Raw genomic sequence first — 15,786 nt, 5'->3', positions numbered from 1 at the left:
CCTCTAGTTACTGTAGGAGTTTCCTCTAGTATTACAGGAAGTCCTAAAAATCTATAGGAATGAAATCCCGGTTGAGAAATCATAATGCATGCCTATTTTGGTTTGAAAGAGGGGGCCATTGACCTCACCACATCTCAACCAACACCATTTCATGACCATTTCACCCTCCGTGTCCTTCAAGAAATCCACTTCGGAAAGAGAAAAAAAATAAAAATATAAAAACACTAGAAAAAAGAGAAAAAAATAGTCCAAGGGACATCCCATCAGTAGCCCACCTTACCTACCACTCCATCTCCCCATTGCCACCCCTTCCACTCCTATTTCAACACCTCTTACTCCTTCAATAAAAAGAGAAAAGAAAGAAAATAAAAGAGAGGCAACTATAGGATTTCATGTAGTACTACAGGAAACCTTTTAGTAGCCTATATTGGATAGCATAAGTCTCCAGGATCCTCCTTTAGCACCCATGAAAAGGAAGAGTAGTAGCATACCTGTAGTCACTATGGAACCTATCCAAAGCTCAACAAAAACAGAAGAGGCCAACACCTGTACATCACAACAAGAATACAACCTATCATCAGAATAAAATCAACAAAACAAGAGTAAAGAGAAGATGTACCTGAATGAGAAGCAACATAGCAAAGCCACCCTCCAACATGAATCAACAAAGAAAAGGAAGGAATAGGTATGGCACCTCATCCACACTCTCTCCTAAGTACGAATATGCTTAAAAATGTAGGAATATGAAAAAGTTGGTTCTATAGGCTGAAGGTGGCCAGTTAACTTGGCCACCCTCAGCCCGATAACAAAAAGTTAAGTTCTAGTTAGCTAAACACATCGAAAGGTCACATCAAAGGAAATAAATTGGAAAGTTGGTTGAGTTACGTTGTACATGAGTGGGTGATGATTACAAGGAAGGGTTACATGATAACTAATGGAAGGCCAATGGTCCAAAAGGAGAAATTTCGTACCCATCCAGCCAGCACATCACTCAAAGAAAATGACCATAAATAAAAATATTCCATAAATTTCATGAAATACAGCATTCATTTCGATATTTTGAGAGCTGGGACCACCTAGAGGAGCCATTGAAGGAGAAATCTAGTCTCGACCATCCTACAGTGAACACCTACAAGAAACGTAGGAAAATTATATGAAATAGTGAGAATTGTCAAAAATTCTACGAGGGGGTGCCTAGGGTCCAGCTATTCAAGAATTCTACCCAAAAAAGGCATTACAGTGAAAGGTAAGTGTTCCATATCCTCTGTGCTTTCATTTGTAAAGAGGAAAGGAAAAGAAATTGTCATTCCTTTCTTGTAATTACAATGTGCATAGAGATAGACATAATTGTGTGGAGGAATTGGGTTGAGTTAAAGGGAGAATTTTAGTCATAACCCTCGTAAACTCTAAACTCTCAGTCACCTGGGAAATCTCTTAAGCTATAACTACCAAAATTCATACAATCAAATTAACAGAGAGAGAAGATGACATGAGGTTTCAACAAAATGGAGCTTGCAAGAACAACTAGAATACATCTCCATCCTCCTATGGTAGAGATATTTAGAATGCATCAATGGTTGGGATTGTTCGAGCTACTTAGAGGATATGATGATGATGTAGCTAGGGAATTTGTAATGTCACTCACACCTCAATCTAGAGTCTGTGCCACTATTGTAGTGAGAGGATTGTCAGTAACAATTACCCCTAAAAGCATCAATAGAATCATCACACATCCTCTAGGTTTACAATGGAGAAAAGAGGATAAAGCTAGTAGCACTTATGCCAAGAAAAAAAAATTCTTGGATGTTTAGGAACCAATTGAGGAAAAAAATGGGATTAGAAGGGAGAACATTCAATATCCTTGGGATGAAGTAAGCTATCACATTCTCAAGTATATTTCTTGTGAGGGAAGGCTCAGTATAGTCTATGGTTACCAATTTAGACTCCTCCATGAGATGAGATTTGTAGAAGGTTTACCTCCTAATAGAAGACTTAGCGTGCCCTACATTTTGTTGCAATCAATGATAGACATGAGAATCAAGGTATAGGAAGGAAAACATCAGCAGCTGGCACATCATGGACTGATCAAGCTCATACTGGAAGATTCCCTAAGCCAATTAAGGATCCTTATTATGTGGTCCACATTTGCAGACATGGACAGAGAGGATGTAATTCAAGCAATTGAGTATGAATGATACCCTACCTCTAGTGGTGAAGAAGAGGAAGGAGAAACAAAAGAACAAGAGGAAGAAGAGCCTGAAGAAGAGGAAGAAGAACCAGAAGAAGAAGAAGAGGAAGGAGAACCAGAAGAATAAGAGGAAGAAAAGCATGAAGAGGAAGAGGAAGAAGAGCATGAAGAAGAGGAAGAAGAACCTGAAGAAGGAGAAGAGCAACATGGGAAAGAAGAACCAGAGGAAGAAGAGGAGATAGAGATACATGAAACAGAGGAAGATAAGGATAGTAAGGAAGAAGAACAAAAGTATGAGGCAAGCCCTGAAACACATAGCAACGAAGGGGAGGAATAGCCAAGAGTGTCTCCTGAACCCATAGAGAAGGAGGAAACTACTGCCTTGACTGCTCTAAGTACACCCATAAAGTCAATAGGAAAGAGGCAAAGGTAGACTCCCCTATACTTAAAAACAAGGACGAGCACCAAGATAAGACAAGGAAGACCACAAACACCTACCAAGAATCCTATCATCATTGAAGACTCACCAAGAGGAAAAGAACAACTAGTCTCCCCAGGAAGGAAAGGTGAAGAGGGAACATCAAAACAGGCTTACCCAAGGTCACCAATAACCTATGTTAGGAGGCCTATCACCAAGTCAACCTCAACAAAGAAAATTAAAGAACCTTTGACCCCCTTTCAAAAATGGAAAAGCCTCCTACATGAAACACAGACAGTCCTACATGAAACTATGTCAGAACTACAGGAAACACAGAAAAAGGAGCAGGAAGGATAGTAGGGACAAATGAAAGGAAAGGAAGTAGCAACACAAGTATAAGGGGAGACAGATACTCCAAAGACAGTAAAGGGAGAATCCAAAGGGTAGCCCACAACCCAATCTCAACTCCTATTACAAATTCATTGAGGGAGGCAGAGTAATACCAATTTTTTTGTCCATCCCTCTATTCTTTGAGATTGAAAAGGAGAGAGGAAGGGCACATTGTTGGATGAAAATTTCTAAATCAAAGAGTGTAGAGGATATGGGCCATATGGAAGAGAAGATTCTAGTGATGGGCAGAGAGTTGAGTGAGATAAAATACATGGAAAGAGTGATGAAATCTCAACTAGAGGATGAGAACACATGGATGAGGAGGCAAGTACAGGAAAAAGAGAGCCAACTAGCCACTATGTAAAGTATCTCTATGGAGGCACTGCAGTGTAGGATGCCAACAAAATCATATGCCTAGTACCTCAAAGAACAATGGATGTAGTTTTAGATAAATACCTTAGTACAATGAGGGACTATGCCTTTCCAAGACTATAGGAAATTCATTGAGCCCTGTGAGCAAAGAACCCTAGAGGACAGGGCCAAGATATCTAAATTCTACTTACATAACTTGGCCTTGACAGAATTGAATGTGTGGGACCCCAATCCAAAGCCGAGGTACTTACAACTAATGGCCTTGGCATCATGGATGAGTCATGAGGAGGCCAGGGCTAAGGAAGCAAAAAGAGTGATGGAAAGAGAAGATGCAGAGCCCCTTTACATCAGAGTAGAACAAATCAATTCCATGGCTATCATTAGCACCCACAACCTCATCGCTAATGATCCTGAGCTTGCACAAGGATACCTAGCTACACAAGAGAAAGAAGTCACTCATTTTGAGGACACTTTGAGATTGCTAGGGGATGAAAGCCAGCAAGCATGCCAAAGGAGGTGGGGCACCTTACCATATAGCCAAAAGATCAGGGAGTATAATTCCCCTAAAATAATGAGGGATGCACTAGAGAGTACCCCACTATATAAGAAGGCACTATAGAGACTCAAAATCAACTAGATTGGCTTGAAACTATATCCACCATTTCTCTTGGGTATGTTAGAAGGAATAAAGGAAGAAGAAGAAAGAAAGCAATGGGAGGAAATAGAGAAGCATGTAGGATTTTATCCACAAGAGGAGGATACAACAACATAAGCCTAGAATGTCAGAGAAACCACCAGAGAAATGAAAGACATGGACATTGATTAAGTTTCTCAGAGGATGAGAAACACTTTTAGTAGGCAGGTGATGATGAGGCTCATCAATGGGTAAATTATTTGGACCTTAATTCCAGTCTCGAACTTATTAAAATCAAATTTTCTCACATTTCTCTACGTGTTTTGTTATATTTTTCTTAGTGAGAAGGGTAAAGATGTGATGTTATGTCTTGTGGTCTAATGTGCATTAACTGTAGGATTTGGAGCGATTTTGGCTAATTAAAGTGCGGGAACTTAAAGTAGACAACCAAGAGGGATTTTAGGATATTGGATCTCCCTCCTTAACTCCTCACTCACTCAAATATTCCTCCACCAAATCTCATCAACTCAGAGTTACAAGAAGCCAAGCCACTGAGGTCATTGGCAACCAAGCCAGTGATAGTTGAAGACAAGTTGATCTTGAGTTGGGAGCCAAGCCTCCCTAAATTTAAGGAAGTTGTTGGTAGCTTTAGTTGTATAAATAAGAAGGCCTAGAGCCTAATTAGGATTCTTCTTTTTTTGTTGTAGCTAAGAGGCATTTTCGAGCTAAGACATTGTGACTGATAACTCTTATGTATTTTTGATATTTTAATGAAAATGAGAAGCATTCCCTTGATCCAGAATTGAGTTGACTCAGAGGGCTGAAGCTCTTGGGTTAGGGCCCAACCCTAGTAGTAGAGGTTCCTCTTTCTGTACAGGTATGATTGATTACATTCATAGATAATTACTAAAGTAATTTTGGTTTTGTTAATATGCAAGTATTTGGATGATTAATTAGTTTGCTTCCATTTGTGGATAGGTAGATCAATGGTATCATAGTGATAGTAAACACTTCAGAAAAGCTTCTGATAGTGGCTTTCACCTCATATCCCTTATGGGATTATTATTTGAGGGTTCCATTCACACAACCGAAAAAAAAAATAGATTTCTTGTTTGATCACTATATAATCTAGGGTTTCTTGTTGAACAGATCACTATCTCTAAATTTCTTAGAAGTATTTTCAATTTTCATTTTGATCTCTTGAATTTTCTATGCTTTAGAGGCACTTCCATTCATAAACTTAGCCATTAGCTATTAGAAACTCGGTTTTCCTCCATCCAACTCATCTTTTCCATGTATACATTAATTTTTGCATAAATGAAGAAAATAGTGATGTTGTTGCAGGAGATTCTAATTTATAGGGAGACCTCATCTCATTCACCTAATCCAAGCCTTCTCCACTTATGTTGCCAAGGTCCACCACACCCTAATCCGAATCCTTATTTTTGTGAGCAAAGTGGGCATTTTCCTTGAGCAAATCCAACCATATTGAAGCATTTGATTGAGCCTTGGGAAGTGTGCACCTCGTCCATGCCTTATTTTCCCATCAGAAACCTTTTCCACACTTCATTCTATCTTTCTTACCATCTTATAAGATTTCATCTTGTTTCCTGTAGTAAAACAGGGCATCCTGTAGTAGAACTAGGACATCTTGTAGTACTACTGGAAACCCTGTAGTAGCCTGTTTTAAGCCCAAATTGAGTAGAAATGGTCATCTAATCTTAGGTTAGGCCTCCACTTGTCTTCCATACCCTTGAAACTGGTCCATACCTTTTCCTTCATACATGTCTCCCCTTCCAAAGAACAATTTGAAAATTAGCATTTGCATTCTTAAAACTAAACATCAAAAAGTCTTTTTTTGCAATTTCTAAATTAGCACATGCATGCAACAGTCATAATAGTTCTTAGATCAAATTCCATGTTCAGTTAGTCCAGGTCACTAATTGCTATAAATAAGTTTAATCTAGGTTCCTTTTGCAAGCAAAATGTGTATATGTTAGCTAGATGATTTCATGTCACTTTATAGCACCTTCCAATTCAGTCTTTCATTTCCTAGAGTAGGCAGCACCCCCTTTTTCCATTAAGGATAACTTTCCCTTTTTCAGTGGGTAGTTAGACCCCTTCTAGTCAATAGAAGGCTAGTATGAAAAACCCTAGTGGTCCATCACCCATTTGAAAAGTGACAAGAGTAGACCATTGCATCTACTATGTATACAATATTGTCACCTCCAAGTTTGTACAAACCCTAGGTTGATGAAGTAAAGTTCGTAGCCCCAGGAGTTTCTTCTTGCTTTAATACTAGTGCTCATCACTATCCATAATTTTTTCATTCATGGGGACTCATATATTTTAAGATTGGAAGTAGGAGCGTAAGAGAGATATAATAAATTATGTCATGTATTAGCCATGAAAACAAGCTTGAGATCGATACAAATATTGAGCTTCTCTTGGTTTCAAGAATAATATAATATTCTATATTGAACCAAGCCAACCACGTGAAGGTGGAAGCTCATATGGCCACTCCCGGACGTGCCGTCCCCCTCACATACACATCACTCTCAATATTCCAAATACCCAATTTATCTACCATAAACTATTTGAAAGAAACATAGTAAGAATCAAACACATATATAAATTACTAAGAAAAAAATATTTAAGTTAAATGAAAGGGAAAAAATATGCAATTGAAAATATATAAATGCATACCTCATACATTTCAACATTTCAATATCATTAATCTTCTTCTTCATCCAACTAATGAACATTTATGTCATCTGCTTCAAAAATGACGTTTAAACTATAAAAAAATAATCAGTATCATCATCAATGTCATCATTTCCAATAATCATATCATCATCCATATAATCATGAAGAACATCATCTCCTACATTTGGTTCAACTTATTCAAGTTATTTATCTAACAATACATCATCAATATCATCTTCATCGAGAACATTGTCTCAAACATCTCCTTGAACTTCTTCGACATCTTCATGATTTGACACATAAGCATCAACTAACTGCTCCTCTAGATCATCATCCTCTTCAACATTAGCATCTTCTTTTGTTACATCATACTCTACCAACCTCCCTCTTGGATCATATCTAATAACATATGACCAACCCACTCTACTTGGAACCTCTGAGTAAAAGACCTGTTCGCATTTTATTGGAAGAACATAGTGATTTGATCCTGGATCAAATGACCTTGTATGAACCATCGTAAAGCCATTATCATGATGAATATTAGTTCTATCAGGATCATGTTCATTCATTTATAGCCTCCACCATTTCAAGTCGAGCAAAACTAATTTGAAGGAATCAAATTCACACTCAAGTATGTCATCCAAATACCCATAGTATCGATTTTCAGAGACTTGTGGATGTGTGTCACTTCTAGAGGAAACATTAGTGACCTAGAAGACTGCAGTTATCCCACAATCAAAAGTTTTCTTCTTTTCATCCAATGACCATTGTACCACATAACATTGTGGTGTTTCAACTGCAATATGCCAAACACATAAAAAAGGAATTTTCAATTAATAAACATATTCATATAACTTGGAAAGTATCTGAGAAAAACACACCTGCATTTAGTACATTAATTATATATTTATAAAATAACTTAATAAAATATTGCAGGGTGAAAATGCAACATGCTTTCCTGTTTATCTTTCAAACCATTAATTGCTAAATCAATTTCCATTTGTGTAAGATTTACATCTTGGGAAGCACGAGATTCTCTAACCAATGCCTCCCCATGATAGCATACCATAAAATTGTTCACATCTTTCAATCCATGGCTTCATCCAATCAAGATTATTTTCAATGTATAAATGTAGTACATCCCACTCTCAAGAAATTGTATCATAAAATCATAATTCACCAATAAATATTAGTTACCATGGTCAATATTAATAATTGATGAAAGAATAAAAAATAAATAAGTATGATATACACAAAAATGAAAAGTTTTATATAAATATAAATATATATAGATATATATAGATATATAGATATATAGATATATCGATAGATAGATAGATAGATAGATAGATATATACCTCTCACTTTCATCGTTCTACCTTTCCCTAATGGGTGCTCCTTGTTACACATCATTTTGTCACTATCCCTGTACTCCCGATTCCTTGATCCTGGAGGACCTATATAGTGAAACTCATGTGTTTTCCAATCATCAAGAACATGTCTTTACATCACTCTTCATCTACAGGACATTTCCCTCTTACATAATTTCTCGAGAATATTCCTTCAAAATCAATTTTAAAGGCCGGCGCTATCCCTCAGTTTCTTCACCGCGCCAATTTGTAGAGTTTAACATTGAGCCTAGCACCAGTCAGTGCTGGTATCCATCCATTACCCACGCGGATCCTCTTTTGGAAATTTTTAAAAAATGGAATCGAAGCTTCCAAATCTAGAAGCTTTGTGAATGGAAATATGGTAAATGGTTAGTCAAAATGGAGCTGAGAGAGATTGCTTGGGCTTATTTCCCCTATGAAAATGGAACAAACCAAAAGGGATAATATCTCTCCCATCAGAAGAGGATCCATGTCCCCTCTCTCAAGCTATATAAACTTCTCATATTCCAACCTTAGCTAGCTAAGGAAAGGGCTGGAATAATCTACAAAATATTGATAGCCAAAACAACTCTTGATAGCCTTAGCCTTCTAGTTTATGTTTGTAAAGGGAGAAAAAGATTGTAGTTTGTTTGGTTTGGAGAAAAGAGGAAGAAGCCTTGAAATTCCATTGTCTAAGGTGAATCATGAGATGCTAACAGTGGTTCTGGAACCCAGACACGTCGAAGGAAACCTGCAACGCTAAGGCGAAGGTTGTACTTTCCTTTTTGTCATAATAATACAACTGATATTTTGTTTCCTATATCAATTACATATGGTATTTGGTAGCTTAAGACTCCTTATCCTCTTAAGTAGGTTGAATCTATTATATGCTATCATGTGTGCTTTGGCTTCTTATCTATTTGTTTCAGGTGCTTGATTGACATTAAGGAGCTAATCGCTGGAGCAAAGACACAAGGACTTCATCAAATAAGGATTAGCAATACAAGAGGTAGGATCTTATCCATTCTCAATCTAAGGGAACTTATGTCAGATTGTCTTGTTTGTGGCTAGACCCTCCCCCCCTAGGCTAGAGGGATTGTCTTTATCCGTAGAGAGAATATTCCTACTCCACAAATTGGCAACTTTGTTAGGGAGCCATCCCTCTCTTTGGATTGTTTTTCATTTCATGATTTGTGGTGAATTTTCTCGTATCATTTTTTATATTTTGTAATCTATACTTTACGTTATCTAATGCTTTGATTATTGAATTTAGAGTGATAGGTCTGGTTTTGGTTTGTGGAAATTTTTTGTTTTCTTTGAATCCCTCGATTAGCGTTATTATTTTTCTAACAGTAGCACCAACCAACACGATTTCCTCTTGAACAATCGCGGCAGAGCCCCTTAAGGCTCTTGTTGCTAGTTAGACAGTTGCGTCAATTCCTATAGGTTAAAATCAGGGTTTCTTAATCATTTCCAGTATGTCTTGTCCTCATAGATTCTATTTCTTGGCTTGTTTGCCTTTATTCTCCCTGGCTAGAATGCTTTGTTAGCTTGATTGGTTTGAGATTGCATTACTTGATTTTTTGAGTTTTTGGATGGTTTTTGTTCCTAGGGCATCTAGGTCATTTTCCATTCATTTTCTTATAGTCTCATCAAGTCAAGTTGTTGATTTGCTGCTTCATGTATTTCATGTTTTACTCGCATCTATATTGCTTTATTTTCAGTTGAACAAGTGAAAAGGTTTCGTTTTCTCTTCTCTTGTTGAACATCTCTTTTCTGAGCATAAATTACATTGCTTGGTTTGTTTCAGTTAAATCTTTGAATATTGGTTTGAAAGGAGTTCTTTTTATCATGCTTTGCATATGATTGATGTTTGGTTGTTTGAAATGTTTATGTGAAAGTTTCATTCTAGCATTCCATTGAAGAAAATAATCATTCTAGTTTGTTTAATTGATATGTTGCATTGAGTAGCATTACATCATCATGAACATTTGAAATAAAATAAAACTCTTTTACTTATAAAAGGACTAGTTGAAGTGCATCTCATAGGAAGATTAGGAAGTGGAAAATAATTTTCATTGTTTTGTTTCGAAAAGTGAAGTAGTGAAGAGTCATCTTACTTTCAGTTGCTTGTTTATTGCATTGATTGTTTTCCCTTCCCTCAATAAGTGTAAGCATTCATCAAATTGAAAGGGTTTGTCTCATATAGCTGCACATAAGAGTTTTTCAGGTGACATCGATAAGGCCTAAAAACTAAGACTTAATTTCAAGATAAACCTTTAAAATATATTCAATTAACCTAAGGCACATTTGAAACTAAACACTTAAATTTAGAGGTCTAGGCTAGAGACATGTTCCGGTGTATTTAAACCTAGCAGTTGTCGTTCACTTTGGCATTAGACAGTGCTAGTATGGACTTGTGTTCCCCATACCATCGCTTATATAAAGGGAGACCCCACTAGGTTTGCAATCCTTTATCTACAGGAAGCCGAGTCTACCACCTTGTAAATGCGATACACTGAACAAAGCATTCAAGGAGATTGCCTGCTCATACTTTTCAGTACACTGGGAAGTATTCTGTAGTTCATGATTACCTGGTAATCCCTTTTGCCTAGATTATCTTGAGCAGTGATTTTGGTATTTTTGACTCTTTAAATTTAGAATATCATCGATCACTTGTCCTTTCGAGCTCGTTCAAACTGAAAGTGACTAGAGTCATCTTTGCCTTGTTTGCAACTTTTAAAACATGAAAAGGCATCAGTCTGTTTTAGCATCTTAAAAAAATGTTGCCCACAATCACATCACATTCATGATAGTTTTATTCTGGACCAAATTATGAGTATATCCTTAATATATTTTAAAGAATCCTTGAAGTTAATATCTCTTCTCTTTTTGTTTGAGACAAAGTCATCATGGATTAACCATAAGGTTTGCCTCATTCCCCTTCCTCTCCTCCATCTAAAAGGTCATCTGGAAAATCTTTCCCTAAAGTTCCGCGTTCACTTGAAGATCAAGGTGTTGAACTTGGGATTGTTCTGAGTATTCAGCCTTTATCATCTCGTCCGCCTCCATCAGATACTGGGTCACCTTACGAATGTAGCTCGGAATCCTTTGATAATCCTATCCAGACTCCTGAAAGTCTGAAAATACTAGTTGTTTATCCACCAAACCCATTGTTCGATCCTATTGTTATATCTCCATAACATCCTTATAGTTCGTATGATTAGAGTGGTGTTCCTTTGGAGTTATCTCCTTATTCATCTTGAACTTGTCGCTGGTTATTTTCTATGGAATGAGAAGGAGAAATCCCAATCTCCTCTCCGATTCAGTAAAAAGTTTTTTCTACTCACACTCCTCACGTGGATGATGAGTAGGGATATGAGTTCCCTCTAGAAGGCTTCCATTTTATGGGAAAAGTCTTGTCTCTCTCTTATCCTGAGTTTAGTGAGCCCATATTGTTGCATGGTTATACCTCTCTTGCTTAGTTTCTTTCAGGCACTCCTAGTGCCTCATCGTTGTATCATAACCCCATCTGGTCTTCCGGCGCTATGCCTACCTCATCTCTGTTCGTTCAGAACATGACCTCTCGACCAATTGTACAAACTACAGTCACTTCAGTTCCGATTCAACCTACCATTCTATCTCAATCTATCTCTTCGTTTAGATTGACTCTTTCAATTCAATCAACAGTCTCAAGTTAGATCTCGGTAAGTTATTCTACCCCTCCATTGAGTGGATAGACTATGCCATTGCCCAGGGGGCAAGATCCAAATATTCCTCTTATGTTAGGCTAAACCAATGTGAGTGGATTACAAACTCATGTGGTTGGAATGAATCAACCTTTTTACGGCACTATTCCTGACCCTGTCGATCCATCCAGGTTAGGTAACATCCAATACCATCAGCCATACATGGCTCAGGTTCCATTCCAACCAGCTTATGTTCCATATGGTTAGCAAGCCTTGGTTACTCCACCTTACATTCCTCAAGCTGGACCTTATGTTCAGCTTGGTCAACCCGCTATTCCTGGTGGAAATGGCCAGATGCAATTCAGGAACTATCAATACCTTCCAAGTATAACTCCAGGAACTGTCTAGCTACCCTTGCAGCAACAAGGGAAACCTTCGAAACAACAAGGTCAAGCATTGAAATAGTAAGGACAACTGATACAACGACAAGGGAAACCTTTGCAATAGTTGCAGCAACGTTTGCAGGTGCAGACATAGTTTCTTCAATAGTCCTCCCAACCATTGTCCTCACAAGGACAACTTTTACAGTAGCAGGGGAAACCTTTGTAGCCACAAGGCCAACCTTTGCAGCAGCAAAGCCAAACTTTGCAACAGCTGCAAGGTTAGCGTTTGCAACAGTAGGCTGTATATGCATATCAGCAAGGTCAGCCTGTTCAAGGCCAAGGTCAACCTTTGCAAGGTCAAGGTCAACTCCTGCAGCAACAGGTTCAAAATCCTTATGTCCAGGGTCAGCAGGTTCAAAATCCTTACATCCAAGGTCAACAGGTTCAATAGCCTTTTAACCCATATGCCGATCAACGGCCTATGGTAGGAAAATATCAAATCTACCCAGGACAAAATCCTCCCTATGGGTGAGGTAACCTTCAGTGGGGACAAAATCCTCCAATGTGGGGGAAAAATCCTTACCAACAAGGATGGGTTCCACAGTTTGGGTCTACTCAAAGGCCCCACATGCCTTTTAACACGCAATTTCCTTTCTTGGCCACGTTGGAACTACCGGATGTTTCGAGGCTCACCAATGATCCTATCCTTCATTTGCCTTATTAGCCTCCAGTCCCAACGAAGGTTCCAAGCGATTGCCCTAAATTTGGGGGAAAAGAAAAGGAGGATCCACAAGCCCATGTGATGACATATCATCTCTGGTGCTCCTCCTGTTATCACAAAATCTGACCCTGATAGGCTGCTAATCACATAGACTCTAAGTAACTCTTTCAAACCAATCTTTTGGTTGAGGCTTAGCCTCCTCAACCTGAGAGGGCTCTCTCAATAGGTTTAAGATTTTTGATTAATGATTAGATGGCTAACTCTAGGAACAAAAATGGACAAATGTATAATTGGTTGACTGGTTGAATCAAATATTAGCAAACATCTATTAGGCTATGGAGTCAAGATAGTCTTCAACAAAACAACATGATCAGCAAAACATGGAAGTCAAGGCACTTAGAGTTTAGGTTTATAAATAAAACAGTAACACAGTGAATCAACACAGTTTACAAGCATGTGAAGGAAGTTAGAGCATTTTCCAATGAATTCTAAGTATCACAAGCTCATACCACTGCAAATAAATAATTAAAAAAAAGGCTATAAGAACATCAAACACATAAACTCCTTGTGAATCTTGAGTAGTCAAATTGATCTCTGTATTAAGTTTGAAAAACCATAGTTTCTTACAATAACACAACTTTCTTTTGCTAATGAAATTCCCAACCCTAAGGAATTCGATTCTCATGATTTATATAGAATTTTTACAACCTTGGATTCTATGATCCATCTTTAGGAGAATTCGAATTCCTAACATTGACACCTATCTATTCATAAAACAAACTACTTAATTACAACTTGACAGCTAACTGTCTTTAAGAGTCCTAATACAAATAGGAGTGAAACTCCTAAAACATGCTTTCAACAACCTTATCTATGACTTAAATACATTCTTTAAGCAGCTGCTATTCCATGTCTTCGAGCTTTATGATGTCTCTAGTATTGTTGCAAACCCTATTGAGTCATGACCTAATCGTTCTGAAAACAAAGAGACAGAGTTCCTCCCTTTAAAACCCTACATCCTTTATGCTTATCTTCAAGCAGTTTGATATAAGTGGCATGTGTTAGTAATCCATTTAAACTTCATTTGTCCACCTATGCAAGAAAGGGAATCTTGAATAGATGAAAAAGAGAATGAAACATGACTGTGCTATGAAAATAGCCTGTTTTTGTAGCACAACTTTTATATCACTTATGGAATACTTCTTTGAACCATTCTGCATCACTGCCATCTGAAACTTCATCAATGATCCTCATATGTCTACCAGCAATCATCAAACTTGGAATTTATCAGACCTTACCTTCGAAATACATCTATAAGGTGCTAAATGGTCACCTTCAGTAGTTTCGTAGCACGCTACGAAACTGCTGTGTATGCTCTTTTTTCAACACGGCCTTCAAAAATCTGTAGTTTGGGAATTTTCAAAATTTCATAAAGACTGATATGATCACCAAAAATAAAAAAAACTTACCCTTATAAGATGTTCTTCTTCACAGATGTCCTTCTTTTTTATGCCAAAACTGTTTTAAGATATATCCTTCACTGCCCTTTTTCATCACCCTGTTTCATTATTGTTGTAGCCTTTTTTCCAGATTTTGTTAACTGTATTTCTAGGTCTTCAATATGTCTCTTCAATCTCCTATTAGTATCTCTCAGCTGAGCATTAATCCTCCTTACAAATATGGCTTCTTTGATTGCAGGAATAGTCCAAGTAAAGTACTGAGGTTCACTGCTCACTGTTTCAGGTTTGGAAACTTTTTCAACTTTCCAGAGAGCCTTTATCCTTTTGAAATTTGTCTTCTCAGCAGCATGCCTTCTTGCTCTCACCCTTAGTCTAGAAATTTCATTATTAGCTTCTCTTAACCTTTCTTCCATTTCTTCATAACTAGCTTTTTCTGTTTGAGTGGAAAAAACTCTGTTTTTGTCACCTTCAGGTCTTGGTGATGAAAAGTCTATCAACTCTTCCTGAACAGTGGAGGCTTCTTCTATTTTCCCTAACTCAATATTGAAATCTTGCATATTTTTGGATTGCTTGGTTAAGGTCTTTCTAGGCTTGAACACAAATGTTGTAACATCATCCTCAAATTCCAGCTTCTTAGAGGATTTCATCTTCTTCGACTTTCCTTTATAAAACTCTATGACATCTACCTACACCAAAGGGGATTCTGCAATATCAATGGCTTTTAAAATATAATTTAAATTACCCTTCAAGCTTGGAATTTCTCCCGAGATCACTGATTTACCCTTCTCCTTAGCAATTTGACTTCTAGTCAATCTCCTTTGAACTGGTTTGGTAGCTGACTGTTCTTGTGTCCTTTCTTTAACTTTAGCTATCTTTTCTTTTGTAGATTTAGGAGTTTCAAGAATAACTACTAGTGTTTTGCTTACTTGCTCTTTCACCTACTTCCTAGGTTTCAACTTAACAAATCTTTTTGCCCCAAACATTACAGACTTGCTGGTTTCTACTGATGGAATTCCTTTAACCTTAGGGCTAATGGCTACATCCTGATTTTCCACTCCAAAATCACATAAAAAAAAATGAAGACCATTCTTTGTTGATCCTTTTGAGTTCATGTAGAACTATCAGTTTAATTAGACCATGATGAAAAAGGAAAGTTTCATGTCCTTGAAATTTCAACTACACTTTATCTGCCATCTTAGCTACACTTCGATATAGGAAGTAAGGCAAATCTAAAGAAATCATACCAGTAAAATGCAACAGGAGTTTAAAATGATATGAATAAACCTTTTGATATCTGCCCTCACAGGTAAAATAACGTTGAATGCTAAAGAGCAAGTTGGCATAGCTATCCTTGATGTAATTCCTGGGAACTGCCTTGGTTAAGTCTGTTTCTGCAAACTCTGGCTTTAGAAACACTTTACATGGTTCCATGTCAAATCTGAAGTTTTTGAACCA

Source organism: Pinus tabuliformis, chromosome 4_2 (assembly GCF_031772625.1).
Source record: "Pinus tabuliformis cultivar Carrire ecotype Pingquan chromosome 4_2, CPIR1, whole genome shotgun sequence".
NCBI classification, from domain to species: Eukaryota; Viridiplantae; Streptophyta; class Pinopsida; order Pinales; family Pinaceae; genus Pinus; species Pinus tabuliformis.
The sequence above is the reverse complement of the archived record's forward strand: the minus strand, read 5'-3'. Positions refer to the sequence as shown.